Source organism: Lissotriton vulgaris, chromosome 5 (assembly GCF_964263255.1).
Source record: "Lissotriton vulgaris chromosome 5, aLisVul1.2, whole genome shotgun sequence".
NCBI lineage: Eukaryota > Metazoa > Chordata > Amphibia > Caudata > Salamandridae > Lissotriton > Lissotriton vulgaris.
In genome coordinates, this window is record NC_141693.1 from 1,866,608,204 (window position 1) to 1,866,636,164 (window position 27,961).

The 27,961-nt window shown below is 47.6% G+C and overlaps 1 pseudogene; it reads right to left on the reverse strand.

Moving 5' to 3' along the window:
- Nucleotides 1–11: 11 nt before the first annotated feature.
- LOC147717558 (uncharacterized) lies at nucleotides 12–27,961 on the reverse strand (annotated as a pseudogene).

Consider the following 27,961-nt stretch of genomic DNA (forward strand, 5'->3'; position numbering starts at 1 on the left):
CCTCATATTCGCTATCCTGTCCCTCTGACACCCTTAGCACTTTTCCTAACTATAAACGCTCCTCCCATGTTAGCTGTCATCCTCTTGCAGCACACTGTCACCATCTGAAAAAAAAACATATCAACAGCAATAACACAACTAGTGGTAACAAGGCCTTGATCAATTCAGACTTCCAGGTTGGCACCCATTCGAACCCGCCCACAAACCGCTCATCAGGAGCACCCCTCTCATTGACCATTTTCTTGTGTAGGTCATGCAATGTCTGAATTGCCTCAGTCATTGTCCCACTGTACGCATCGTTGGCAGGCACATAGTGCAGCAGAAAAACCCAATCTTCTTGCACCCACCCTCCTCCATACCCATCATGAAGTCCAGCACATATCTGTGCTGCACTACTATCAGTCTAGTGGCACGCAGTTCATCTATAACCACGTTGAATCCATCTTAAGATGCATTGATGGCCTTCATGAGTTCCCACTACATGATTTACAGCCAGTGGGAGGTTGCATTGACCTGAATCATGGTAAGATGCTACCGTACAACAGCTGGGCATCACTAAAAAGTCTGTGTTTTTGCAGAACCTTTTCCCAAACTGCAGTGCCAAAGTATACTGCAGCGCTTTTCTTCATGTGGTGATGCAACAAGGCCATTGGACGTGTCATGGGATGGTCATGTAGCATTACAATATCCACTTCAGGTGCCACCAGTGAGGCGGGTGTAGAGTCACAAGTGAGGAGAGGACATTCCAGTTTGGAGGTATTTGCATGTGGAGCTGGGCTCCACACTGCCAGTTGTGATCCATGAGGCTGGAGGTGCCCCTCTGCATATCAACGATGTATTCAGTGGCATTACACTTGAGGTTACGCCCCACCTATACTGTCCCATTTCCTCCGAAACAAAGAGAACAATGTGGTAATTTCATTGCCATTCTAGGGTGTGTGGTAGTTCGTATCCATGCATATCTCTGTATGTTTGCATTCCATATTTGTTGACATTGTCCTATCTTATCAAACATTACAGGGCTGCTTGTCTCAGTGCCATTACACAATAATATTACTCTACATTTGAACTTGGCCCCGGTATGCCATTTATCACGGAGAAATACTGATCTGATGATGTTGAGGACTGGCCAGACTATTCATTCAGGAAGCAGGAGTTTAGCCAAATAGTTACTGTAGGAGGCTGGCACAGCCTATGATGTACACCTATTTATGAGGAACTCTACACTGAGTCCAGGCAACCCTTAGTGATAGTTTTAGTGGCCCCTGTTAACCAAAGCCCTCAAGGTGTAGGTGTGGAGAGCAGCTAAGGCTTATTCAAGAGGGCATAATGCGGGTACATTACCACACAGTCAGTCAGTGCAACTTACACACAAGAAAGAACCTCACCAGTTGTAGAAACATATCTTGTATTTATTATACACTAAAACTACGTTGGTATATCTCCTACCTGTAAAAATTAATACACATAGAAATATACTTCAAAACAGGTAATTAGAGCACATAAAACACATGGGCCCATATGGGGGGGTCAAACCATATACTAAGAGAATGGAATGCCACAAGGATTCTACACCCGCAGAAACGCTCTGAGGTCTGCTGAAAGACTGCTTACAAGCATTTTAATTGTTTAATAGGTTATTTACACATTGTGTGTTTGCACACAGAATTATCTCTCAGTCTCTGACATTTTTTATTACTTTTAATACCTCTGCTTGGTTGCCGGGTGGTCTGCACTCTACACGCAGACCTCCCTCCGTCCGGTACGCCACTCTCCGATCCACCACGGCTGTTGGCAGTGCCGATTGAGTGGAGAGAGTCAGGCTAGGTCTTGGTTGGTTGGAACGTTCAACGGCCACCCTCATGAGTGGTTAACGTTGCAGTCTCCAGACTCCGCAAGGGATAGTGACTACATAAATCACCCCTGAAGTGGAAGCGCAGCCACAAGCCTTCTACACCTGCGGAAACACTCAGAGGTTTGCTGAAAGACTGCTTACAACCATTTTAATTGTTTAATCAGCTATTTGCACATCGCGTGTTTACACACAGAATTTTCTCTCAGTCTCTGACATTTTCAATTACTTTTAATACCTCTGCCTGGTGGTCAGGTGGTCTTCACTCCCCACACAGTCCTCCCTCCTTCCAGTACACCCCTCTCCAGTCCACCACAGACCTTGGCAGTGCCGATTGAGTGGAGAGAGTCTGGCTAGGTCTGGGCTGGTTAGAACGTTCGACGGCCATCATCTTGAGCGATTAGCATTACAGTCTCCAGACTCCACAGGGGATAGGGACTACATAAATCACCCCTGATGCGGATGCGCGCAGCGGGCGCACCAAAGGCTAGCCCATCTGCGCCCATCCGCGCTTGTACCACGCTCAGCTCCAGCCACTCTGTTGGTTTCAGGACCCATCCTGGAAACCATGATCACATACTCACGAAGTAAGATTTTGGAGCCATCGGGTGCTAATCCACAATGCCCTGGCCCAATTCTTAGCTGTGGTAAAAGTTCCAGGAGACAGACATGTTCTATCTGTAAACTTATGCTCACAGATATAAAGAGCACATTGTATACTAATGTCGACCTCAGAAAGTCCTACAAATGAACAAGGAAGGATCTATCCGATCCCTTGGGAAACAGGTCTACACTAGTGATGGCTTGCGCTCTGTCAAATGCACGCTCACTGATTGAACACAAACATGAGTTTGCTAGCTTCGTAGACTCACATTCCCTCAACATAATATTAGTGGTGAAAACCTGGTCCGATGAGACCTCAGGCCCTGATCTAGTGGTAGCCATCCCACCAGGGTTTTTAATCACCAGGAAAGACCGGATGGGGAAAAAAGGAGGAGGGCTGGCCATTATTTAAAGGGATCAACAGAAAGCATACTTCAAAGGTATCACTACAGACCCCGACTGCGATGTGCTCTCCTTCAAGTTAGCCATTAATCATGTATATTCCTTAAACGGGCTGCTAGTTTATCGCCCACCAGGACCCGAGGCCAATTTTATTCACACTATGGGGCAGCTACTTGAATACAAAGTTAATTCACAAGACTACACAATCCTAGGGGATTTTAATTTTCACCTGGATAACTTTCAAGACGAAGACTTGTGGATTTGGTGACCAGCGCAGGTTTAGAACAGATTACCAGTAGCCTCCCCATAAAGCCAGGCACCTCTTGGACGCCGTTTTTACAGACTGCCTGTTGGACTTGGCCCATTTTAGCTAAAGTTCCTTAAACTTTTTGCCTTCCTCCTATACCTTTTTCTGACATTGTGTTGCCGACATAGATGCTTTGGGCACTTTGCCACTGCTGATCAGTGTCAAAGTGCAAGTGCTCCCTGTATAAAGTGTTATGGTAATTGGTTGTCCATAATTGGTATGTTTCTTTAACTAGTCCCTAGTAAAGTGCACTATGTGTGCCAGGGCTGGTAATGCAAATGCAACTAGTGGGCCTGTAGCACTAATTATGCCACCCACACAAGTTGCCCTAAAAAGAGATCTCATGCCTGCCACTGTATTGCCTGCATGCAGTTTGTTAACTGCCTTGTTGTCGTGACAAGTGCACCCACTTGACAGTCCTTACCCTTCCCTTTTTATGCACATCAGACAGCCCTATAGTAGGCCCAAGGTACCCCCCTGCGGTACAAAAGGGGGGGGGGGGTAATGGACGGAGCATCTGAACTAATCAAACACTCACACCCAGTCAAAAGATCTGGGTTTAATCCATCACCGTTCTTTAGCCCACTCTGACACCCCAGTTCAGACATGGCTATATGCAAATCAGTCTGACCCTGTGCCTCATGGGAACAGTCCAGCCCGAACTGCCAAGCCATGCCTTCCCTGGACCGGAAACAAGCTTCCGAGGACCGGTTTCTGGCATTCCAGCCATCTTCAGCCCGGCTTGCTTGAATCCAGTGGCAACGTGAGCAAGGGACTCACGTCTGAGCTTACCCTGCCACACTTATGGTGGCCAAAAGCGGTACAAAAGGGGGTGGTAATGGACGGAGCATCTGAACTAATCAAACACTCACACCCAGTCAAAAGATCTGGGTTTAATCCATCACCGTTCTTTAGCCCACTCTGCCACCCCAGATCAGACATGGCTATATGCAAATCAGTCTGACCCTGTGCCTCATGGGAACAGTCCAGCCCGAACTGCCAAGCCATGACTTCCTTGGACCGGAAACAAGCTTCCGAGGACCGGTTTCTGGCATTCCAGCCGTCTTCAGCCCGGCTTGCTTGAATTCAGTGGCAAAGTGAGCAAGGGACTCACGTCTGAGCATAGGCTGCCACACTTACGGCGCCCAAAAGCGGTACAAAAGGGGGTGGTAATGGACGGAGCATCTGAACTAATCAAACACTCACACCCAGTCAAAAGATCTGGGTTTAATCCATCACCGTTCTTTAGCCCACTCTGCCACCCCAGTTCAGCCATGGCCATATGCAAATCAGTCTGACCCTGTGCCTCATGGGAACAGTCCAGCCCGAACTGCCAAGCCATGCCTTCCCTGGACCGGAAACAAGCTTCCGAGGATCGGTATCTGGCATTCCAGCCGTCTTCAGCCCGGCTTGCTTGAATCCAGTGGCAAAGTGAGCAAGAGACTCACATCTGAGCATACCCTGCCACACTTATGGCGGCCAAAAGCGGTACAAAAGGGGGTGGTAATGGACGGAGCATCTGAACTAATCAAACACTCACACCCAGTCAAGAGATCTGGGTTTAATCCATCACCGTTCTTTAGCCCACTCTGCCACCCCAGTTCAGACATGGCTATATGCAAATCAGTCTGACCCTGTGCCTCATGGGAACAGTCCAGCCTGAACTGCCAAGCCATGCCTTCCCTGGACCAGAAACAAGCTTCCGAGGACCGGTTTCTGGCATTCCAGCCGTCTTCAGCCCGGCTTGCTTGAATCCAGTGGCAAAGTGAGAAAGGGACTCACGTCTGAGCATACCCTGCCACACTTATCACGGCCAAAAGCGGTACAAAAGGGGGTGGTAATGGACGGAGCATCTGAACTAATCAAACACTCACACCCAGTCAAAAGATCTGGGTTTAATCCATCACCGTTCTTTAGCCCACTCTGCCACCCCAGTTCAGACATGGCTATATGCAAATCAGTCTGACCCTGTGCCTCATGGGAACAGTCCAGCCCGAACTGCCAAGCCACGCCTTCCCTGGACCGGAAACAAGCTTCCGAGGACCGGTTTCTGGCATTCCAGCCGTCTTCAGCCCGGCTTGCTTGAGTCCAGTGGCAAAGTGAGCAAGGGACTCACGTCTGAGCATACCCTGCCACACTTATGGCGGCCAAAAGCGGTACAAAAGGGGGTGGTAATGGACGGAGCATCTGAACTAATCAAACACTCACACCCAGTCAAAAGATCTGGGTTTAATCCATCACCGTTCTTTAGCCCAATCTGCCACCCCAGTTTGTACAAGGTACCCCCGTGGGCAGAGTGCAGTGTATGTGAAAGGTAGGAAATGTACTGAGGTGTGTACCATGTCCTAACAGTGAAATACTGCCAAATTAGTTTTTCACTGTTGCAAGGCCATCTTGCCCAGAGTGTGGTAAATATTTGATTTACCGTCTTAATTTCTATGCAGGTAAGTACTTAAACAAAAATAACTCAATCGGAAAGAAAGAGGCAGAGTCCGTGGTGTTAGACTTCTTAGGGGTTTTATTCCTTAAAAAGGAATGGTCATGGTACCAGATCGGATATCTTGTTCCTGCCACCACTGGGGTGCAGGAAGGGATAGAGCATACTTTATTGACAAGACATAACTTTTATACTTAAAGCATATACTGAAAACCAATACAGTAGGCGTAACAGCTGAGAGAAACAAGATAAGAGCATACACGTGTTAGCAATACGTAATCAGGAGGCGTGAACTGGGCGTGAACATAGAGGGGTGTGCTAGAGAACGTCATATGTAAGTGTCACAAGTAGGTGGGTACTTGGCAGAGTTTTGCAATGTCAGCAGAAATCTGAGGCCTGGATGCGCACGCAGCTGCATAACGTGTGATTGACGTGGAACTGGAAGGTGCAGGGGACTTGACATTTACACTAGCGGAAAGAGACAGAAGTCTGGCATGTCAGATCAACTCGTACCTAGATCATATCTGATATCTGATGTTTGGGAACCATATTATCTAGAGGGAAAGGTCTCTTGGGCAGAGGCTACCCTATACTGACTGTGAGTGCGTGTATAGGCGTCTACGTGTCTGCATGAGATGCGAGGGGGCATGGGCCTATCATGGTAACAGAGCTATGAATTACTTGCACGGAGACAGTGACGCCGGGCCCTTTGCTCTGCAGCTGGGGAGATGTTTACTTGAACTAGTAGGCAAGAATGTATGTTTGAAGAGTGGAGCAGATAATTCGAAGGTTGAATACAGTCTTGGCAGGCAGCAGGCTGAGCTACGCGCCGTTAGCCGCGCAGGGAGTAAGGCAGAGGTCACGGGTACAGAGGCAGCCCGGGCTGAGGCTTTCGGAGTCAGAAGGCAGGAAAAGGCTTGATGGCAGAATTCAGGGCCTACTTCGCCAGAGCTGAAAAACGTGTAAAGTACACTACATAAAGACGTTGGCATGGCATACTTAGGAACGGAATATTCAACCCGTTCAGGGCGGATCTGAAAGAGGACATGTTAACGTTGGACGCAAATGTATTTGCGTCTTCATAGCTGGCACAGGAGGGAAGTTACATGCACTTTAGGCTGGTACATGGAGACGGTGGGGTACACGTTAGGGAACATTTCTTGACCATAAAATTTATATTTCCTCATTCCCTCCTTGTTCCCTACGGACCCTTCATGATATATCGATTCTCATAAACCGATCAGTCTGTTCTTGTAACATTATTTGCTCTTCTTTCTTCTTTTCGCGTTTTAAGTGAAAACTGGAATGTGTAATACATGAAGTGGCGCACAGACCACAAATCGCTGGCCCACACTGTAGGCACAGGCAGCAGCTGAATACTATGACAAGGGCAATGCCTAGGAAGGATAGGATCTTCCATCCCCAAGCGGTCAACGTTGTCCAGAACCAACCGGACCAAGTCCAGGTGCCTGGATTCTGATGTATCAAACTTGCAATTTTATGAAGACGTGTAATAGCTTTATATACTGTTGGCGCGTTCTCTGGAATGAAAACACAGCAACTTGACCCGATGACCTTACAGGCTCCGCCCCTATCTGCTAGGATGACGTCAATAACAAGACGATTCTGGAGAACAACAACCCGCATGGCAGATTGCTCCTCTGTTAAGTTACCTAGAGCGGAGGCCGTTTCATTCACTACTGCTTCGAGTGTTCTAGTTAATCTGCGTATTAGTTTACTATTTTGGACAGGACCTGTGAAGAAAAAGAATCCTTTATTGAAATCTGTGTATTGCTCCCATGCCGTTTCAGTATAGTCGACAATCGGGAGATCTCTTCGGAGTCTATCCTTTACTAGATTTGTATTTCTGTGATAATCAGGAGGGGCTAGAAAAACAGGTGGCAGAAGGAATGCAATGTAACAGGTACCATCCCAATCTGGAGGTAAACGTATGTATGCGGTATAGCCGCAAACAAAGTAGGAATGACGAGTGGCTCTAAAGGAAGATTTGCCTTGATCACTGAATTCGACCACAGTAGTACATTTACTATGACCTAAGTGTACTGAACCCTTCTTTCTGACACATAAATCACCCGTGACTGGTAATACTGACATAGCAGGGAGAACTGGTGCAGCTTCAGACTCAACAGTAAGAATCATAAGGTTAATTGTATAATTACCTAATCCATATACTTCATTTTCTAGATCAGTTCCTATTCTTATGGGAAGTCCCTTTTTGTCAGGATAACAGGCGTTAAGCAGAACTAAGTTCAGGTTTCCCCAAACCCAATTTCCTTCGAAAACAGCAATATCAGAATCTAAGGAATTAATTATTCTAAACCATGCTCCACAGGAGCCATTCTGAGTGAACGGGTACGGAAAGAGGGGCAGAACTCCCTTGTATTTCTGATAGGGAGGGAGTCGGCCACATATCCAACAGTTTGTAGCATTATTAGTCTGATGGGAGTGATGTAACATACTAATGAATGTATTGTTGCGCAGCGCAAGTCTGTAAGATAATTCATGGGGGGGTAACTCACTAAAAGAATGTTCAGCAGTGACATTGTAAGCAGATTGTTCACGCTTGAAGATAGGGTAGTATATAGGAAGCAATATACTGGCAACAATAATCAGAAGACTTAGAAAAAACATAATCAATAATGTCACTATACAGTGACTACGGAGTGATTTACAATATGTACGTTTCTTGAGTTGTCTCTCTCTCTCTCTATCTCGATCTAGGGGATACATGTCAGAAACTATTTAACCGATTCACCTAGGGGAGGACTTAAACAATTAAACTGTCTGACTTGCTAGATCGAAGCTTTGATCGATACTCCTCTTGGGGAGTTTTCTCTCTTTTTGGAACTTTAAAGTCTTTAGTATCGAGGCAGTCCTTGGAGGGGGTGGACGAGTCAGTCTCTGGCAATAGTTCATTACATTTTTTAATATGACTCGTGTGGATCCACCCCTTTCGGCCTTCCACTTTGATTGCGGTCCTCGTGGTAAGAAGGACGATCTTCGGCTCCTTCCAGCGGGGCTCCAGCGGGCTTTTCCTGTCGAAGTTACGAATTAGGACTGTATCCCCGGGACGGACATCGTGTGTCTTTACATCAGTGTTGTCGGGGAAGGCTGCAGCAACCTGTGAACGACATGATTGGAGTGCAGACATCAAGGAGGCAAGGTAATCTGTCAGCATGTTACAATCAACATCGGTTATTTTCTTAGGCATGGGCGTCCCCCACATATTCGGTGGTCGTCCAAAGACCACTTCATACGGGGATAGTCCTGATCTCGAATGGGGGACCATTCTCATGTAGAACAGTGCAACTGGCAGGGCGACTATCCAGTCGACCCCTTTGTCTTTACAGATTTTAGCAAGGCGTGTTTTCAGTGTCTGGTTATGCCTCTCTACAAGGCCAGCGGCTTCGGGATGTCGGACGCAGTGGAATTTCCACTGATATCCCAGCAGAAGGGAAACCTGTTTCATGAGCTCGGATGAGAATGGCTGTCCGTTATCTGAGTACACGACACGGGGCAAGCCGTACCGTGGGAAGAATTCACGAACCAGCTGCCTGGCAGTGGTCGGAGCAGTGTAATCTGAGACTGGATATGCTTCGGTCCAACGGGAAAGTGCACAAACAACTACGAGGACGTACTTAAATCCTCGACAACGGTCCATCTGGATATAATCCATCTGGAGGACTTCAAAAGGGTGATCAGGAGGATGGAATCCACCTTGCTCTACAGGGACGCTTTTACCTGGATTGAACTGACAACAGATCATGCAAGTACGCACTTTCTGTTTTGCTGCTGCTCGTAAGTGTTTGTTGTACCAGAGATTCTGTAAACTGTCTAACATAGCTTTTTCTCCTAGATGTGCTGGACTATGTGCTGTATTTATTATGACTTGAACCATAGAGTCGGGGAGAAACCATGTAGATTTTCCCTTTGTCATCCAACCTTGATCTGTCTGGATCCCTCCTAGTTCAGTCCATTTCTTGATTTCGTCTGGAGTAGCATGTGTCTGAATATCGATTACATCTAGTGTGGGATCCTTAACTGTCATACAATGTGTCGGTACTATTGTCTTTGTCATATCAGTTGTCTGGGTGTGAGTCAATGCTGTATGTTTTGCTGTTTGGTCTGCCAGGTCGTTACCCTGGGAAACGGAATCTGTAACTTTAGTATGTGCTTTACATTTCATGATGGATATGCCTGAAGGCAGATGTATTGCTTCTAACAGTGCTTGAATGAGAGGACCATGTTGGATCTTGGCACCGTGAGAGGTCAAAAAACCTCGTTCTTGCCATAATACTCCGAAGTCGTGTACAACTCCGAAAGCATAACGTGAATCTGTGTATATGTTAACATTTCTGTTCTTGGCTAGTATACAGGCTCGGGTCAGAGCGATGAGCTCTGCTGCTTGAGCGGACAGTGTATCAATACGATATGTTTCTTTTACTTCAGTTTCAGTGGTCACTGCATAGGCGGCCACTAATTCTCCTGTGTTTGTTCTCATACATGAACCATCCACATAAAGTGTTAGGTCTGGATTTGTCAGTGGAACATCGGTTAAGTCTCGTCGGGGCTTTGTTACTGCATTAATGATCTCTATACAATCATGCGGGGCTGAATTAGTCATAATCGAAGGTAACAATGTTGCGGGATTCAGGATGTTACAGCGTCTGATTTCTATGTGTGGCTGGAATAGTGTCAGTTCATAACCTGTCAGTCGTGCTATAGTCAAGTGTTGAGTCTGGGTTCGATTTAAAAGAACCTCTACAGAATGTGGGACTTGTACTGTTAATTGATGTCCTAAAACAATTGAATCGCTCTGTCTGATTGCTAGGGCTGTCGCTGCGACTGACTTTAAGCACGCAGGAAGCGCCTGGGCTACTGAATCCAATGTACTTGAAAAATAAGCGCAAGGCTTATGTGAACCTGCTTGATCTTGAGTGAGGACAGACAACGCTGTACCATCACGTTCTGTAACAAAAAGCGTAAAAGGTTTGCTGTAACATGGTGTTGCTAAAACTGGTGCTTGACATAAAGCTTTCTTTAATTCCTCAAAGGCCTGTGTATGTTCCTGAGTCCAAGGAAGGGCAGTCGAAGTCGCTGCCTCCTGTGTTGTCAACTGAATGAGTGGTTTAGCTAGAAATGCATACTGGGGAATCCATTGTCTGCAGTACGAGGTGAGGCCTATAAAGGCCCGCACTTCCTTTTGTGTCTGGGGTTGTGGCATATTTACAATTAACTGAAAGCGGTCAGGAGTGAGCTGTCTCCCCACTTTGGACAGCAAGTGACCCAAGTACACAACTTGCTGAACACAGAATTGTAGCTTCAAAGGAGACACCTTGTGTCCCTTGTCGGCCAGAAAATGTAGAACTGTCAGTGATGCTTGTTCACATTCGGGTTCACTTCGTGCGGTGATCAGCAGATCATCGACATATTGCAGTAAAGCGGTGTTAACTGGCATTTGAATACAATCGAGTTGTCTTTTCAGTGCTTGACTATAGATGCTGGGGCTTTCTGTGAATCCTTGAGGTGCGCGTGAAAATTTGAAACTTCGTCCATTTAAACTGAATCCGAAGAGGTATTGGCTCTCTGGGTCAATAGGGACACTGAAGAAGGCGTTTTTGAGGTCAATTACAGTAAAGAACGTTGCTTCTGAATCGATAGCAGTCAATAGGGATGAGATGTCGGGAACCACAGGGTACTGTGGAACGATGCATTTATTCAGTTCTCGTAAATCAATCACCAGCCGATATACTGGCGGTGCATTGGTATCAGTACATTTAAGAATCGGAATGATAGGGGAATTACAGATATTGGAGTCGGTCTCTACGACCACTCCTTGGGCAATGAGCTCTTCAATGATTTCCAGTAAAGCCACTACAGCATCGGGTGGTAACTTGTATTGTCTGATACGCGGCAAAACAACTCCTGGTCTGAGTGTAACACGGTATGGTGTAATGTGCATGCAACCTACATCGGTTGGGCCTTGTGCCCACAAGTGTTTCGGTACATTTTTCAATCTGACATCGAACTCTCGTAATACATAGTGACCCTTAAAGTCACGCAGAAAGAGTCTAACTCCTTCCGGAGAACAACATATCACAGCTCCTAGAGCCTTCAATGTTTTGATACCTAACAGATTTTCGGGACATGATTTCGTAAGTAACAAGTCTGTAACACGTGATAATGGACCCACAGCCAGGGGGACTGGTTTCGATACCTCATTTACAATAGGCTGTCCTGAAAAACCAAGGGAAACGTTCTGTGAGCCTGAGAGGGGTGCCCCTGGGACTTCATTATGGCTAATTGTTGTGCGACTTGCCCCTGTGTCAATTAAAAACTTTCTGTCTTTTCCCAATACTTGACTGTGTACATAAGGACCCTCTTGATCTACAGGAATCTCAATAAGAGGCAAGCCAACCTCCCTCTCTAGGCTGTTTCATGTGTATCGCTGATAATCGGGATAATCAGATTGGGCATACTGGCACATCTGCCGTGAAACTTGCTGCGTTGCGGCTATGGGCTGTGACTGTGGCTGTGATACCGCTGCGGTCTGTGCTGTATGTGGAGCATGCATAGGTTGGGAGTTCTGTGAAGTCTGTTGCTGAACCTGGTCTTGTCTAGGCGGATGCGGTCTTTCCTTAGTTTTACCTGTTGCTATATTGTGTTTCAGGACTGAACATTCATGTACGTAGTGACCTGGCTGCTTGCAATAGTTGCATGTCCCTTTAACGGGAGCTGCTGAATTTCCTGTCTGGGTCGTACCCTTTCTCTGGCCGTCGGCTGGAACCGACTGTGCCACTAACATTTTCATTTTTGTGTCTTTCATACGTCTCTGTTCGTGATCCTGTTCTTCTCTAATTCTGTTCTGGTGGTATTGTAACATTTGTAACATCTGTGATGGCGTATTTGCTTGCCATGTACTTTCAACTTTATATACACGATTCTTGACTGCGGTCAAGGAATTCTCGACTAACTTTGATACAAAAAGATGCGGGTACGACTCGCTACCTGGTTTTAGGCCACTATTAATAATAAAACATTTCTCAAATCTTGAATAGAAGTCGCTGGTATCTTCATCGTGTTTCTGTTTACAGGCTGAGATTGCGTCCCAGTCTTCCTTTTTAGTTGTTAATAATCTTGGTAAGACCTGTACTATTAGACCTGGTAATGCTTTTGCTTTGTCCCCAAGGCCTACCCCTGGGGTACGACCTTTTTCCTCGTCTTCTATTTCAGTCCATATAATCTTTTTATCTCCCACCTCCCATTCTTTTTCCTTGAGTTTCTCGTAGATGCCGGTGGGCAGCAGTACCTTTAACAATTTCATAATATCTGTGTATGTGTAATCTCCCATGAGTAACATATCTTTAAGTTCTCTGTGAAAACCTGTAGGGTCTTTATCATGACAGGGTACTAGTTTCTTCATTTCTAACAATTCTAACTTTGTTAAAGGTGTGTAAACATACACACGTTCCAAGGTATTATTAGTGCCCATAACTGGGTGTACCTCCCGTAAGGGATTCTGTCTGTCAAAATGCTCAAAGTGACACATTTTCCTTTCTGACGGCTGAGCTGGAACATATTGTGGGCCTAAGAAAGCGTTATATTTACGTCGTTGTTCTAGAATTATTTGAATTAATCTGGTACTTAGGCCTCTCCATCTATTCATAAGTAGTGCTTCTAATGTATCAGGTAAGGGCCCTGGATCAGAATGTTGTTGTCTGTATAACGTGATGAGATGCTGAATCATGTATATACCAGCTAATTTCTGCTCGTCTGGGGAAAGGTTCAGAAAAGTCTGTGCTACTGTATCATCATTGTATGTGTTAATATTGTCAGCCCACAGCACTGCTGACCGGGCTAGTTCTTGTTCATCCATAGAATTGAGTACATGGTACCCCATTTGTTCTTGAAGCATTTTATCGGTAACTTGAAACAGATGTTCAGGAGAACTCGGTTTTGATATGCCAGAGAGAAAAACTCTCTTACTTTCTGGACGAATGCCTTTCCTAAGGTAATTTCCCTTACCCACATATGCTATCGTATCTGTAATCGTTTCTGGTTCTTCAGGTCCTTCTTCCTCGGAAGAATCATTCCTGGCACTTTCTTTTTCTTTTTCGTGTATTTCTATTACTGCCTTTCTGATTTTCTTGTACATGCTCGATATACAATTCATTTTATCATGCTTTCCATCGGCTATATTTTGACCCCACTTGTTTAGTGCTTCCATTTCATCCTGGTCTGCCCCAGGCCTGTCTCGGTCTCTTATTAAGCAATTTATAAAAAAACGCAATACATATGCTTGAGTGTCAACTTTCTGGTGTGCCAGGGCCTCCTTAATACTTTCGGGATTTTCCCCAGTCTGGACAAAATGATATATACTGTCTAGGTGATCAGTCATCCCTGGGAATAACACTAGGTAATCTGTGGCTTGTCGCAAGCGTAATGATGCTATCAACATTCTATCTTCTTTACCGGGTACGGGATCGTATCTGCAAACTGGAAGACGTTCTTTGAGTATGTCGAGACGGGGTGATTGCGGTGTATGGTGCTTCAGCAGGTCTCTAAGGTGTAATCTGTGTGTTGTTGGCGGGGTCTGGAGACCCCCTGTCGCACCTCCTGAGGCAGAGGCTTGAACATTACTTCTCTGTGGAGTCTGTATCTGTGTCTGAACTTGTCTCTTACTAGGATCGGGCACAAACGGATTCGGTATATTAATCTTGGGTGTGGGAAGTGGTGGAGGTGGAGGAACAAGTGGAGCAGGCTGTCGAACGGGGGAACCTTGTTGTGGTAATGGCGGGATGTGGTCTGGAGGCGGGTTGCCACCTCCGTCACCATCAGTAGGCGGGACGCGGGCACGTGGATTGGTGTAAGCGGGTGCTACATCGTCTAGATAGGAGGCAAGGAATATATCTTTGGTGGTCTTGTGATTTACTTTAGTCGGAACTAATGGTGGCGGCAGGTTTTTCGGTATTTCTGAAGTGGCTTCAGGCGAACCCTCGGCCACAAGGTACATGCCATTTATAAGATTGTTTCGCGCGCGGTCTACTTGTTCTGATTTTACTCGGATCCCTTCATTAACTAATTCATTCTCTCGGGCTCTATCCGACTCTTCTCTATGTCTGTCTTCTCTACGGAGTGCTTTTTCAGCACGTTTATGTGATTCTTTACGCCAAAATTCTATGGCGTCTTTCTGAGATTGTCTGGCTTTCTTTTTCCATAGCGCTTCTTCTACCTTCACGATGCACTCGGCATCCCATGTTCCTGTAACTGGCCATCTGTGTCTCTCGTCTAAGTGCTTGGTATAATCAGCCCATAAATCTAGATACAATATGGCATCTAAGCCATGCTTATGGTACATAAAATTACCAGGAGTGTCCCTAGGGGGGATAGGAATTTCTTCCTCTAGCATCCCTTTCCTAGTTCCTATCTGTCTTAGTTTATTGAAGAACGGCATCTTGTTACTTAGTACTGAATGCTCAATCCTTGCTACTTAACTCTGAACACAGCTAGTTACACACGAACACAATAATGCACATAAAAAAACAGTCACTCATACCACGACATTAATTACATGAAAAAACATTCGGAACATATATCTCTACCCTAGATACTGGATGTACTGCTAAACAGCACAGATACACTGTCGAAGACAGTGCAAGAACTTGAATAACTGATATACTGCTAAACAGTACAGATACACTGTCTAAAACAGTGCAGACCGCGTTTGTGTACCCAAACACGTCTTTACCGGATACATAATAATGCACCCGTCTAGATACGACCCAGCAATGGTACTCACCGGGAAGCACGGAACGGAAGGCCTCGGAAAACTCGACTGGACTGGACCGGACTGGACTGGACTCGACTCGACACGTGGATACTTCGGAAAACTGGTGGGCCTCTTGACACCTCGGACCTTGCTTCTTTCGGCTAGGCTCTGGTCGGGATCCTCCGCACTCCTCACCGCCTCGTCTGGGTGCTGATCGCAGTCTTCGTCACCTCCGTGGGTCAGAGGGAGAAACAGGAAATCCTGCCAGTACGCGTAGTTCCGTCTAACTGATGGCAGGGGACAGAGCTTGCAACGCACCAACCGGCGCGTGGGGTGGGGGAGGGGTCCCTATTCGGGCGCCAAAATAATGTGGTAAATATTTGATTTACCGTCTTAATTTCTATGCAGGTAAGTACTTAAACAAAAATAACTCAATCGGAAAGAAAGAGGCAGAGTCCGTGGTGTTAGAGTTCTTAGGGGTTTTATTCCTTAAAAAGGAATGGTCATGGTACCAGATCGGATATCTTGTTCCTGCCACCACTGGGGTGCAGGAAGGGATAGAGCATACTTTATTGACAAGACATAACTTTTATACTTAAAGCATATACTGAAAACCAATACAGTAGGCGTAACAGCTGAGAGAAACAAGATAAGAGCATACACGTGTTAGCAATACGTAATCAGGAGGCGTGAACTGGGCGTGAACATAGAGGGGTGTGCTAGAGAACGTCATATGTAAGTCTCACAAGTAGGTGGGTACTTGGCAGAGTTTTGCAATGTCAGCAGAAATCTGAGGCCTGGATGCGCACGCAGCTGCATAACGTGTGATTGACGTGGAACTGGAAGGTGCAGGGGACTTGACATTTACACTAGCGGAAAGAGACAGAAGTCTGGCATGTCAGATCAACTCGTACCTAGATCATATCTGATATCTGATGTTTGGGAACCATATTATCTAGAGGGAAAGGTCTCTTGGGCAGAGGCTACCCTATACTGACTGTGAGTGCGTGTATAGGCGTCTACGTGTCTGCATGAGATGCGAGGGGGCATGGGCCTATCATGGTAACAGAGCTATGAATTACTTGCACGGAGACAGTGACGCCGGGCCCTTTGCTCTGCAGCTGGGGAGATGTTTACTTGAACTAGTAGGCAAGAATGTATGTTTGAAGAGTGGAGCAGATAATTCGAAGGTTGAATACAGTCTTGGCAGGCAGCAGGCTGAGCTACGCGCCGTTAGCCGCGCAGGGAGTAAGGCAGAGGTCACGGGTACAGAGGCAGCCCGGGCTGAGGCTTTCGGAGTCAGAAGGCAGGAAAAGGCTTGATGGCAGAATTCAGGGCCTACTTCGCCAGAGCTGAAAAACGTGTAAAGTACACTACATAAAGACGTTGGCATGGCATACTTAGGAACGGAATATTCAACCCGTTCAGGGCGGATCTGAAAGAGGACATGTTAACGTTGGACGCAAATGTATTTGCGTCTTCATAGCTGGCACAGGAGGGAAGTTACATGCACTTTAGGCTGGTACATGGAGACGGTGGGGTACACGTTAGGGAACATTTCTTGACCATAAAATTTATATTTCCTCAAGAGGACTGAATGGGGAATGCTGTGTCACATGTTTCCACAAACAAATGCTTGTTTCAGACCAGGGAGGACCTGGCCCGGCAGTTCGGGCTGGACTGTTCCCACTGGGCGCAGGGTTAAGACTGATTTGCATATGGCTGGGTCCAAACTGGAATTGCATGGTGAGCAACAAAACGATGGATTTAGGTCCAGATCTTTGTACTGCGGTGAATGTATGACATCGCTCTGCATACTGCCCATCAACTGTTGTTTTTGCATTTGTCACCCCGAGTGGGATGGGTATGCTCAGACGCGGGTCCTGTGCGCTATATGCCATTGGAGTCAAGCTATCCTGGCTGATGAGGGCTGAAAACTCTAAACCGGTCCTAGGATGCTTGTTTCCAGTCCAGGGAGGACCTGGCCTGGCAGTTCGGGCTGGGCTGTTCCCATTGGGCACAGGGTCAAGACTGATTTGCATATGGCTGAGTCCAAACTGGAATTGCATGGTGAGCAAACAAACAATGGATTTATGCCAAGATTTTTGTACTGGGGTGAATGTATGACATTGTTCTGCAATCTGTCCAATTATTGTTATTTTTGCAGTTGTCACCCAAAGTGGGACAGGTATGCCCAGACGTGGGTCCCGTGCTCTCTATGCCACTGGAATTAAGCTATCTTGGCTGATGAGGGCTGAAAGCTCGAAACTGGTCCTAGGATGCTTGTTTCCAGTCCAGGGAGGACCTGGCCTGGCAGTGTGGGCTGGACTGCTCCCATTGGGCACAAAATCAAGACTGATTTGCATATGGCTGGGTCCAAACTGGAATGGCATGGTGAGCATAAAAACAATGGATTTAGGCCCAGATATTTGTACTGGGGTGAATGTATGACATTGTTCTGCATTTTGTCCATCAATTGTTGTTTTTGCATTTGTCACCCCGAGTGGGAGGGGTATGCCCAGACGTCGGTCCCATGCTCTCTATGCCACTGGAGTCAAGCTATCCTGGCTGATGAGGGCTGAAAGCTCAAAACCAGTCCTAGGATGCTTGTTTCCAGTCCAGGGAGGACCTGGCCTGGCAGGTCGGGCTGGACTGTTCCCATTGGGCCCAGGGTCAATACGGATTTGCATATCGCTGGGTCCCAACTGGAATGGCATGGTGAGTAAAAAAACGATGGATTTAGGCCCAGATCTTTGTACTTGGATGAATGTATGACATTGTTCTGCATTCTGTCCATCAATTGTTGTTTATGCACATGTTTCCAGCATATCTTCCCATGGGCATATAATGGAGAGATGGAGTTTAGTGTGCCTGAAATCAGAATTTAATAACACATCGTTTAGTGAAGATGGTTTTTAAATTGTGCTTTTAGTAACCACGCTTTTAGAAGGGGCTGGTTTCTTGTCCTAACCATCAGGTGTGCCTCTGCCGGTTGTGTATTAACTTTCTGGGTTTGGATGTGACAGGATCTGAGGAGTGTCCTGACACCAGAGAGGAGTAGTTGAGACAGCAGCAGGCTGGCCTGCATTTGGTGTGGGGGGAGGAGTAGCCCCCTGGATGTGAAGAGGGCTGTGTTGCTGCCACAAAAGGATGACTCCACCTCCACCGGAGCATCTGGGGCCCAGACCCTCACTATCAAAGGAAGAGGGTGTGCACTTGCAGGAAGACACCCAGGTCTGGTTTGGACCATGCTCAGGCCCCCTGAACACAAAGACTTCAAAGGTATTTTGGGTTATAAATGTGAGAGCTGAAACCCCTGAACTCAAGACTGAACCCAAGCCTGAAAAAGGATTGAAACTACTTTGTGATCAAGAGGAACCTCTGCCAAAGAAGAACAGATGAAGAAACTGAAGAGAAGGACTTCCCTTGTTGTGTGTTCTGGGGCTGACCTGCAGTTTGCGGATTTGACTAAGGAGAGGACAAGAGACTTTGCTGTGTGCTGTGTTCCCATGCTTGAAAGGACTTTGCTGTGTGCTGTGTCCTGAAGTAACTTGTCTCCAAGGACCCGAGAGGAGCTGGCTCCCTGTTATGGAAACTCAAGAACATCAAAGTTTCCAAGTGTGTCTCAGCGACGCTGTGTGCGTGTGCTTTTGCAGCCTGAGACCTTCGTGAGAATTGCCCCGTGACTGTATGCCCCGGAGCAGTCTTGTGATCTACTTCGATCGAAAGCGTGACAGAAGTGCTGTGATCGTTATCGCCATCGGCCCGGACCGTCGTCCAAAGGGGGAGCCGGGAGAAATCATTGCCGCCGGCTCGAGGCTGCCTTTGCCAAGGAGAGACCTGTGAACCTTCACCAGCGTGGGTCCGAGGTCCTTTGCCCAAGATTTATGGAGTCGCGCTGGGAGCCGATCAGCTGCGAGGCTGTCGCCTGGAAGCCCGACTCTCACTGCGAGAAGCAACCATCTCCAACCTGAAGCCGGACAGCGAGACGCACAAGCCGCAAGGAGAAGAGAGAGAGACACCCCGTCCCCCCGTCCCCAGGTAACGCTCAGCAAGTGTGTGTGTGTCGCCGCCTGGGGCGGAGTGCGTGCTATGGGAGACCGCACTCTGCCTTTCCCATCTTTGCAGCGCGAGCCCCCGCTCAAGTCAGTATCACGGCCAGTACTCGCTGAGGAGTGACAGTGCCGGGGTCGGATTGTCGAGCTGCACTTTGTTTCCTTCATAACAGTATTGGGGGCATATTTTGGCAGACCCTGACCGCGAGTCAGCCAAGAGTGGCATAGAGACCTTTACTAGCAATGTGGAGACTGTGTGGTGTCACTGTGACTTCAAAATCCTCTCTATTGTTTTCCGCATTGCTCGTGGATTTATGTAAAATCCATCACACCAAAGGTCAGATGACCCTTATTAAAACAGAAGGATGTAATAATTAAAAAGAAGACTGTGTTAATTAAAAATGGCTATGAGTAAGTAAAAGGGAATCTCTCTAGCAACCACAACAGAGTCTGTGTGGACAAATCATGTCTAACCACTCACCTATCTGTAAGGTGAGTGTCACTCCATTTGGTGTTCGACTGTAAATCTAGACACCTGAGTCGTGGTGTCCTAGAAACATAGGAGGCAAGGGAGTATTTTAGTAAGCCATGGCGATATATTCGATGCACAAACAGAGTTAACAGAGGTGTGGTTCTGGTAGACTAGAGAGGGATTGTAGAATCCCAAGTTGCAAGGAGGACATGCCGTCCACAAGCTGTCCCACGTCGGTTTTTCAGATGCAGGAAGGTCAGTGGCTGGCTGGACCACGAACAAGCCTTGGCAAATGCAACAGACGTGTTGCATGAAGAGATGCTGTGTTGCAGACCAGCAAGGTCTGAAGAACTCACCCAGCAAGGGTAAGTCAGGAGTGGCCCTTGGCCCAGAAGGGCCCTCTGACAGCAGGCATAGGGAGTCGCAAGGAGGCCTCAGCAATGCACACAAATTGGAGGCCCACGTCGCCTGTGATGCAGGCAGGATGACACTCTTAGAGTTGTGTGATTTTTGAGGCTGGGGCTTCTTGGAGCTTAAAGATCTTTGGTCTGGGAAACAGCGAACAGACGCATTGCACAGGAATTCGGTTCAGGTAGGCTGGAGAAGGATTACATTCTCTGAAGTTGCAGGGAAGGCAGGTCAGTTCTCTGAAAAGCCAACAAACCACCACCTGTGTTGCAGAGCCGGGAGGTGTCTGTGGGACAGCAGGAGCCACAAGTCGGTTGTAGTCGTTAAGGTGCCTGTGGATGCAAAGGAGGAACTCCTTCACTCCAAGGGAGATTCCTTCTAGCTATTTTGATGCTGGCAGAGTCCTTGGTGACTCTGGAGACCACAGAAGTTGCACAACTTGGAAGAGCACGGAGATGAAGTTGCCTTAGGAGTCTTCCTTTTAGAGGCAGTCTTCTCTTCGTTTCTGGCTTCATTCCAGCAGCAGAGTTCAGTGTCCAACAGCAGAAATGTTTTGTGACGAATCTTCAGAGAAAGCCAGTCGGTTCTTGAAGGCAAAGACCAGACAAATCTAGGGGAACCCTTAAGTAACCCAGAAAGGGGCTAGGATTATATCTGCGGTGACCTACCCCTCAGAAGGGGTCAGAGCCACAACTCTGGTGAACTGACCAGTCAGATGCTGCCAGGGGCCTCTGCCCATCTAAGTTTCAAGATGGCAGAATCAAGTGGCCACCGGGCAGAGCTCTGGCCACCTCCCAGGAAAGGAGCTGGACAGGAGGGGGGACACTCTCCTGTCCTTTGTGTAGTTTTGTGCAAGAGTGGGAGCTAAGGGTTCCTGGACTGGGCAAAAACAGTTTATGCAAGGAGGGCACCAAATTTGCCCTTCAAAGCAGTCTGGGGCGCTCAGGAGCACCCCCACCCTAGTCTAAGACATCTACTTCTAAAGGAGAGGTGGCTACACCTCTCCTCTAAAGCAAATCCTTCGTTCTGCCTTCCCCTGCCTGAGTTAAGCTCACCAGCAGGAGGGCAGAAGAGTGTCTGGGGTCAGCAGCAGCACTAGCTAACACGCAGGCCCTGCCAGGCTATACAATTATGATTCAGAAAAGGGGGTGGTGATGAACAGAGTGTCTGAATTAAGCAGACCACTCTTACCCAGTCCAACGATCAGGGCTTGATCCATCACCGTTTTTCAGCTCACTGCACCATCCCAGCTCAGAACTTGGCTATATGCAAATTAGTCTGACCCTGGCCCAGTGCATCATGGTAACAGGGCAGACCAAACTACCAAGCCAATTCTTATACTGGGAAGGAAACAAGCTACCGGGGACCGGTTTCTGGCACTTCAGCCGTCTTCGGCCCGGCTTGCTAAAATCCTGATGGTGCAATGAGCTAGGGACTCACATCTGAGTATACCCTTCCACGCTTATGGTGGACAAAAATGATTCAGAAAAGGGGGTGGTGATGAACAGAGTGTCTGAATTAAGCAGACCACTCTTACCCAGTCCAAAGATCAGGGCTTGATCCATCACCGTTTTTCAGCTCACTGCACCATCCCAGCTCAGAACTTGGCTATATGCAAATTAGTCTGACCCTGGCCCAGTGCATCATGGGAACAGGGCAGACCAAACTACCAAGCCAATTCTTATACTGGGAAGGAAACAAGCTACCGGGGACCGGTTTCTGGCATTTCAGCCGTCTTCGGCCCGGCTTGCTAAAATCCTGATGGTGCAATGAGCTAGGGACTAACATCTGAGTATACCCTTCCACGCTTATGGTGGACAAAAATGATTCAGAAAAGGGGGTGGTGATGAACAGAGTGTCTGAATTAAGCAGACCACTCTTACCCAGTCCAAAGATCAGTGCTTGATCCATCACCGTTTTTCAGCTCACTGCACCATCCCAGCTCAGAACTTGGCTATATGCGAATTAGTCTGACCCTGGCCCAGTGCATCATGGGAACAGGGCAGACCAAACTACCAAGCCAATTCTTATACTGGGAAGGAAACAAGCTACCGGGGACCGGTTTCTGGCATTTCAGCCGTCTTCGGCCCGGTTTGCTAAAATCCTGATGGTGCAATGAGCAAGGGACTCACATCTGAGTATACCCTTCCACGCTTATGGTGGACAAAAATGATTCAGAAAAGGGGGTGGTGATGAACAGAGTGTCTGAATTAAGCAGCCCACTCTTACCCAGTCCAAAGATCAGGGCTTGATTCATCACCGTTTTTCAGCTCACTGCACCATCCCAGCTCAGAACTTGGCTATATGCAAATTAGTCTGACCCTGGCCCAGTGCATCATGGGAACAGGGCAGACCAAACTACCAAGCCAATTCTTATACTGGGAAGGAAACAAGCTACCGGGGACCGTTTTCTGGCATTTCAGCCATCTTCGGCCCGGTAGTCTGCCCTGTTCCCATGATGCACTGGGCCAGGGACAGACTGATTTGCATATAGCCAGGTTCTGAACTGGGATGGTGCAGTGAGATAAATAACGGTGATGGATCAAGCCCTGATCTTTGGACTGGGTAAGAGTGGTCTGCTTAATTCAGACACTCTGTTCATCACCACCCCCCTTTTCTGAATCGTTTTTGGCCACTACAGGTGTGGCAGGGTATACTCAGACATGAGTCCCTTTCTCACTGCACCATCAGGATTCAAGCAAGCCGGGCCGACGACGGCTGAAATGCCAGAAACCGATCCCCGGTAGCTTGTCTCCTTTTTGGTGAAGAATTGGCTTGGTAGTTTAGTCTGCCCTGTTCCCATGATGCACTGGGCCAGGGACAGACTGATTTGCATATAGCCAGGTTCTGAACTGGGATGGTGCAGTGAGATAAATAACGGTGATGGATCAAGCCCTGATCTTTGGACTGGGTAAGAGTGGTCTGCTTAATTCAGACACTCTGTTCATCACCACCCCCCTTTTCTGAATCGTTTTTGGCCACTACAGGTGTGGCAGGGTATACTCAGACATGAGTCCCTTTCTCACTGCACCATCAGGATTCAAGCAAGCCGGGCCGACGACGGCTGAAATGCCAGAAACCGGTCCCCGGTAGCTTGTCTCCTTTCTGGTGAAGAATTGGCTTGGTAGTTTAGTCTGCCCTGTTCCCATGATGCACTGGGCCAGGGACAGACTGATTTGCATATAGCCAGGTTCTGAACTGGGATGGTGCAGTGAGATAAATAACGGTGATGGATCAAGCCCTGATCTTTGGACTGAGTAAGAGTGGTCTGCTTAATTCAGACACTCTGTTCATCACCACCCCCCTTTTCTGAATCATTTTTGGCCACTACAGGTGTGGCAGGGTATACTCAGACATGAGTCCCTTTCTCACTGCACCATCAGGATTCAAGCAAGCCGGGCCGACGACGGCTGAAATGCCAGAAACCGGTTCCCGGTAGCTTGTCTCCTTTCTGGTGAAGAATTGGCTTGGTAGTTTAGTCTGCCCTGTTCCCATGATGCACTGGGCCAGGGACAGACTGATTTGCATATAGCCAGGTTCTGAACTGGGATGGTGCAGTGAGATAAATAACGGTGATGGATCAAGCCCTGATCTTTGGACTGGGTAAGAGTGGTCTGCTTAATTCAGACACTCTGTTCATCACCACCCCCCTTCTCTGAATCGTTTTTGGCCACTACAGGTGTGGCAGGGTATACTCAGACATGAGTCCCTTTCTCACCGCACCATCAGGATTCAAGCAAGCCGGGCCGACGACGGCTGAATCGCCAGAAACCGGTCCCCGGTAGCTTGTCTCCTTTCTGGTGAAGAATTGGCTTGGTAGTTTAGTCTGCCCTGTTCCCATGATGCACTGGGCCAGGGACAGACTGATTTGCATATAGCCAGGTTCTGAACTGGGATGGTGCAGTGAGATAAATAACGGTGATGGATCAAGCCCTGATCTTTGGACTGGGTAAGAGTGGTCTGCTTAATTCAGACACTCTGTTCATCACCACCCCCCTTTTCTGAATCGTTTTTGGCCACTACAGGTGTGGCAGGGTATACTCAGACATGAGTCCCTTTCTCACTGCACCATCAGGATTCAAGCAAGCCGGGCCGACGACGGCTGAAATGCCAGAAACCGGTCCCCGGTAGCTTGTCTCCTTTCTGGTGAAGAATTGGCTTGGTAGTTTAGTCTGCCCTGTTCCCATGATGCACTGGGCCAGGGACAGACTGATTTGCATATAGCCAGGTTCTGAACTGGGATGGTGCAGTGAGATAAATAACGGTGATGGATCAAGCCCTGATCTTTGGACTGGGTAAGAGTGGTCTGCTTAATTCAGACACTCTGTTCATCACCACCCCCCTTTTCTGAATCGTTTTTGGCCACTACAGGTGTGGCAGGGTATACTCAGACATGAGTCCCTTTCTCACTGCACCATCAGGATTCAAGCAAGCCGGGCTGACGACGGCTGAAATACCAGAAACCGTTCCCCGGTAGCTTGTCTCCTTTCTGGTGAAGAATTGGCTTGGTAGTTTAGTCTGCCCTGTTCCCATGATGCACTGGGCCAGGGACAGACTGAATTGGATATAGCCAGGTTCTGAACAGGGATGGTGCAGTGAGATAAATAACGGTGATGGATCAAGCCCTGATCTTTGGACTGGGTAAGAGTGGTCTGCTTAATTCAGACACTCTGTTCATCACCACCCCCCTTTTCTGAATCGTTTTTGGCCACTACAGGTGTGGCAGGGTATACTCAGACATGAGTCCCTTTCTCACTGCACCATCAGGATTCAAGCAAGCCGGGCTGACGACGGCTGAAATGCCAGAAACCGTTCCCCGGTAGCTTGTCTCCTTTCTGGTGAAGAATTGGCTTGGTAGTTTAGTCTGCCCTGTTCCCATGATGCACTGGGCCAGGGACAGACTGATTTGGATATAGCCAGGTTCTGAACAGGGATGGTGCAGTGAGATAAATAACGGTGATGGATCAAGCCCTGATCTTTGGACTGGGTAAGAGTGGTCTGCTTAATTCAGACACTCTGTTCATCACCACCCCCCTTTTCTGAATCGTTTTTGGCCACTACAGGTGTGGCAGGGTATACTCAGACATGAGTCCCTTTCTCACTGCACCATCAGGATTCAAGCAAGCCGGGCCGACGACGGCTGAAATGCCAGAAACCGGTCCCCGGTAGCTTGTCTCCTTTCTGGTGAAGAATTGGCTTGGTAGTTTAGTCTGCCCTGTTCCCATGATGCACTGGGCCAGGGACAGACTGATTTGCATATAGCCAGGTTCTGAACTGGGATGGTGCAGTGAGATAAATAACGGTGATGGATCAAGCCCTGATCTTTGGACTGGGTAAGAGTGGTCTGCTTAATTCAGACACTCTGTTCATCACCACCCCCCTTTTCTGAATCGTTTTTGGCCACTACAGGTGTGGCAGGGTATACTCAGACATGAGTCCCTTTCTCACTGCACCATCAGGATTCAAGCAAGCCGGGACGACGACGGCTGAAATGCCAGAAACCGGTCCCCGGTAGCTTGTCTCCTTTCTGGTGAAGAATTGGCTTGGTAGTTTAGTCTGCCCTGTTCCCATGATGCACTGGGCCAGGGACAGACTGATTTGCATATAGCCAGGTTCTGAACTGGGATGGTGCAGTGAGATAAATAACGGTGATGGATCAAGCCCTGATCTTTGGACTGGGTAAGAGTGGTCTGCTTAATTCAGACACTCTGTTCATCACCACCCCCCTTTTCTGAATCGTTTTTGGCCACTACAGGTGTGGCAGGGTATACTCAGACATGAGTCCCTTTCTCACTGCACCATCAGGATTCAAGCAAGCCGGGCCGACGACGGCTGAAATGCCAGAAACCGGTCCCCGGTAGCTTGTCTCCTTTCTGGTGAAGAATTGGCTTGGTAGTTTAGTCTGCCCTGTTCCCATGATGCACTGGGCCAGGGACAGACTGATTTGCATATAGCCAGGTTCTGAACTGGGATGGTGCAGTGAGATAAATAACGGTGATGGATCAAGCCCTGATCTTTGGACTGGGTAAGAGTGGTCGGCTTAATTCAGACACTCTGTTCATCACCACCCCCCTTTTCTGAATCGTTTTTGGCCACTACAGGTATGGCAGGGTATACTCAGACATGAGTCCCTTTCTCACTGCACCATCAGGATTCAAGCAAGCCGGGACGACGACGGCTGAAATGCCAGAAACCGGTCCCCGGTAGCTTGTCTCCTTTCTGGTGAAGAATTGGCTTGGTAGTTTAGTCTGCCCTGTTCCCATGATGCACTGGGCCAGGGACAGACTGATTTGCATATAGCCAGGTTCTGAACTGGGATGGTGCAGTGAGATAAATAACGGTGATGGATCAAGCCCTGATCTTTGGACTGGGTAAGAGTGGTCTGCTTAATTCAGACACTCTGTTCATCACCACCCCCCTTTTCTGAATCGTCTAGGCTATACAATTAGACATGGGTGGACCTCTAAGGAGCCCCCCAGTACATGGAATCATGCAACTAACACTGGATTCGGTGTTTGTTGCATGATTCAAACATGTTTGATACTAAACATGAACAGGTTTGATTAAACCATTATGTAGTTGGACATCTCGACTTGCCATTGTCCACTACATACCTTAAAATGGCTTCCTCGCACTTACAAAGCCAGAGAATGGACTCCGGGGTTGGTAGGGGTGCTTCTGCTCATGCAGGGACACCCTCACCCTTAGAACCATGCACCCTGCCTGTTGGCTGTAAGGCATACCTTAGGGGTGATTTGTAACTTTAAAGTGCAGTGACTGGGATATAAGGAAAACCTTATATATAAAGTGAAAGGTGCATGCACTGTTTCAAGAAAGCTGCAATGGCAGACCTGCACACATAGTTTGCATGGGCTCCCATTGGTGGCATAATACATGCTGCAGGCCATTGGAGAGCGCGGGTGTACCAATGCCCTATGTACCTTAGTGTCGTATACTAAGGACTTACAGTGGAACATCAGTATGCTAATTGTGGGGTGTTCCAAGTACCTACCAAATGAATTGAGAAGGAAGAGCGCAGGCACTCAGGTCCTGATTAGCAGGATTCCAGTGTATTACAGTCAAAACACACTGACACCAGGCAAAGAATGAGGGTAACTATGCCTGAGAGATCCTACTTTCCGAAAGTTACTACATTTGGACAGTGGGTAAGACCTTCCTAAGGTGCCTCAGTGTAATATCCTTTTTTCCAGCTCTGCATAAGTCCTTTTTTACCCTGCTTTCATCATTCTTGATAACTCCTTTTCTTTTCAGGACTTGTAGGACTTCAAGGGTGGACCTAGATGTGCCTATACTATGCATATGCTGGTATCACATATTTTCAAACAAAGCAGTATGGAGATGGTTATGGTCAGTATTGTTATCAGCAGTTCTGCCGGTGCGTATTATAGTTGATGTAGGATAAAAGAAGTAAAAATGCACAAGGGCTAAAACCATCAGTTTTAGTGCATCAAGGAGGAAAAACAAATATTAAATACATATTTTGAAATAAGCATTGTTTCTTGTTGGAGCAGTAGAGGGAGGCTTTACTCTGGTTGCTTCTCCTGTTCTCCCACCTCTTTTTCCTGCTTGGTGTCCGAAAGGATGGATGGCGAGGTCGGCAGCAGGCAAATGTCC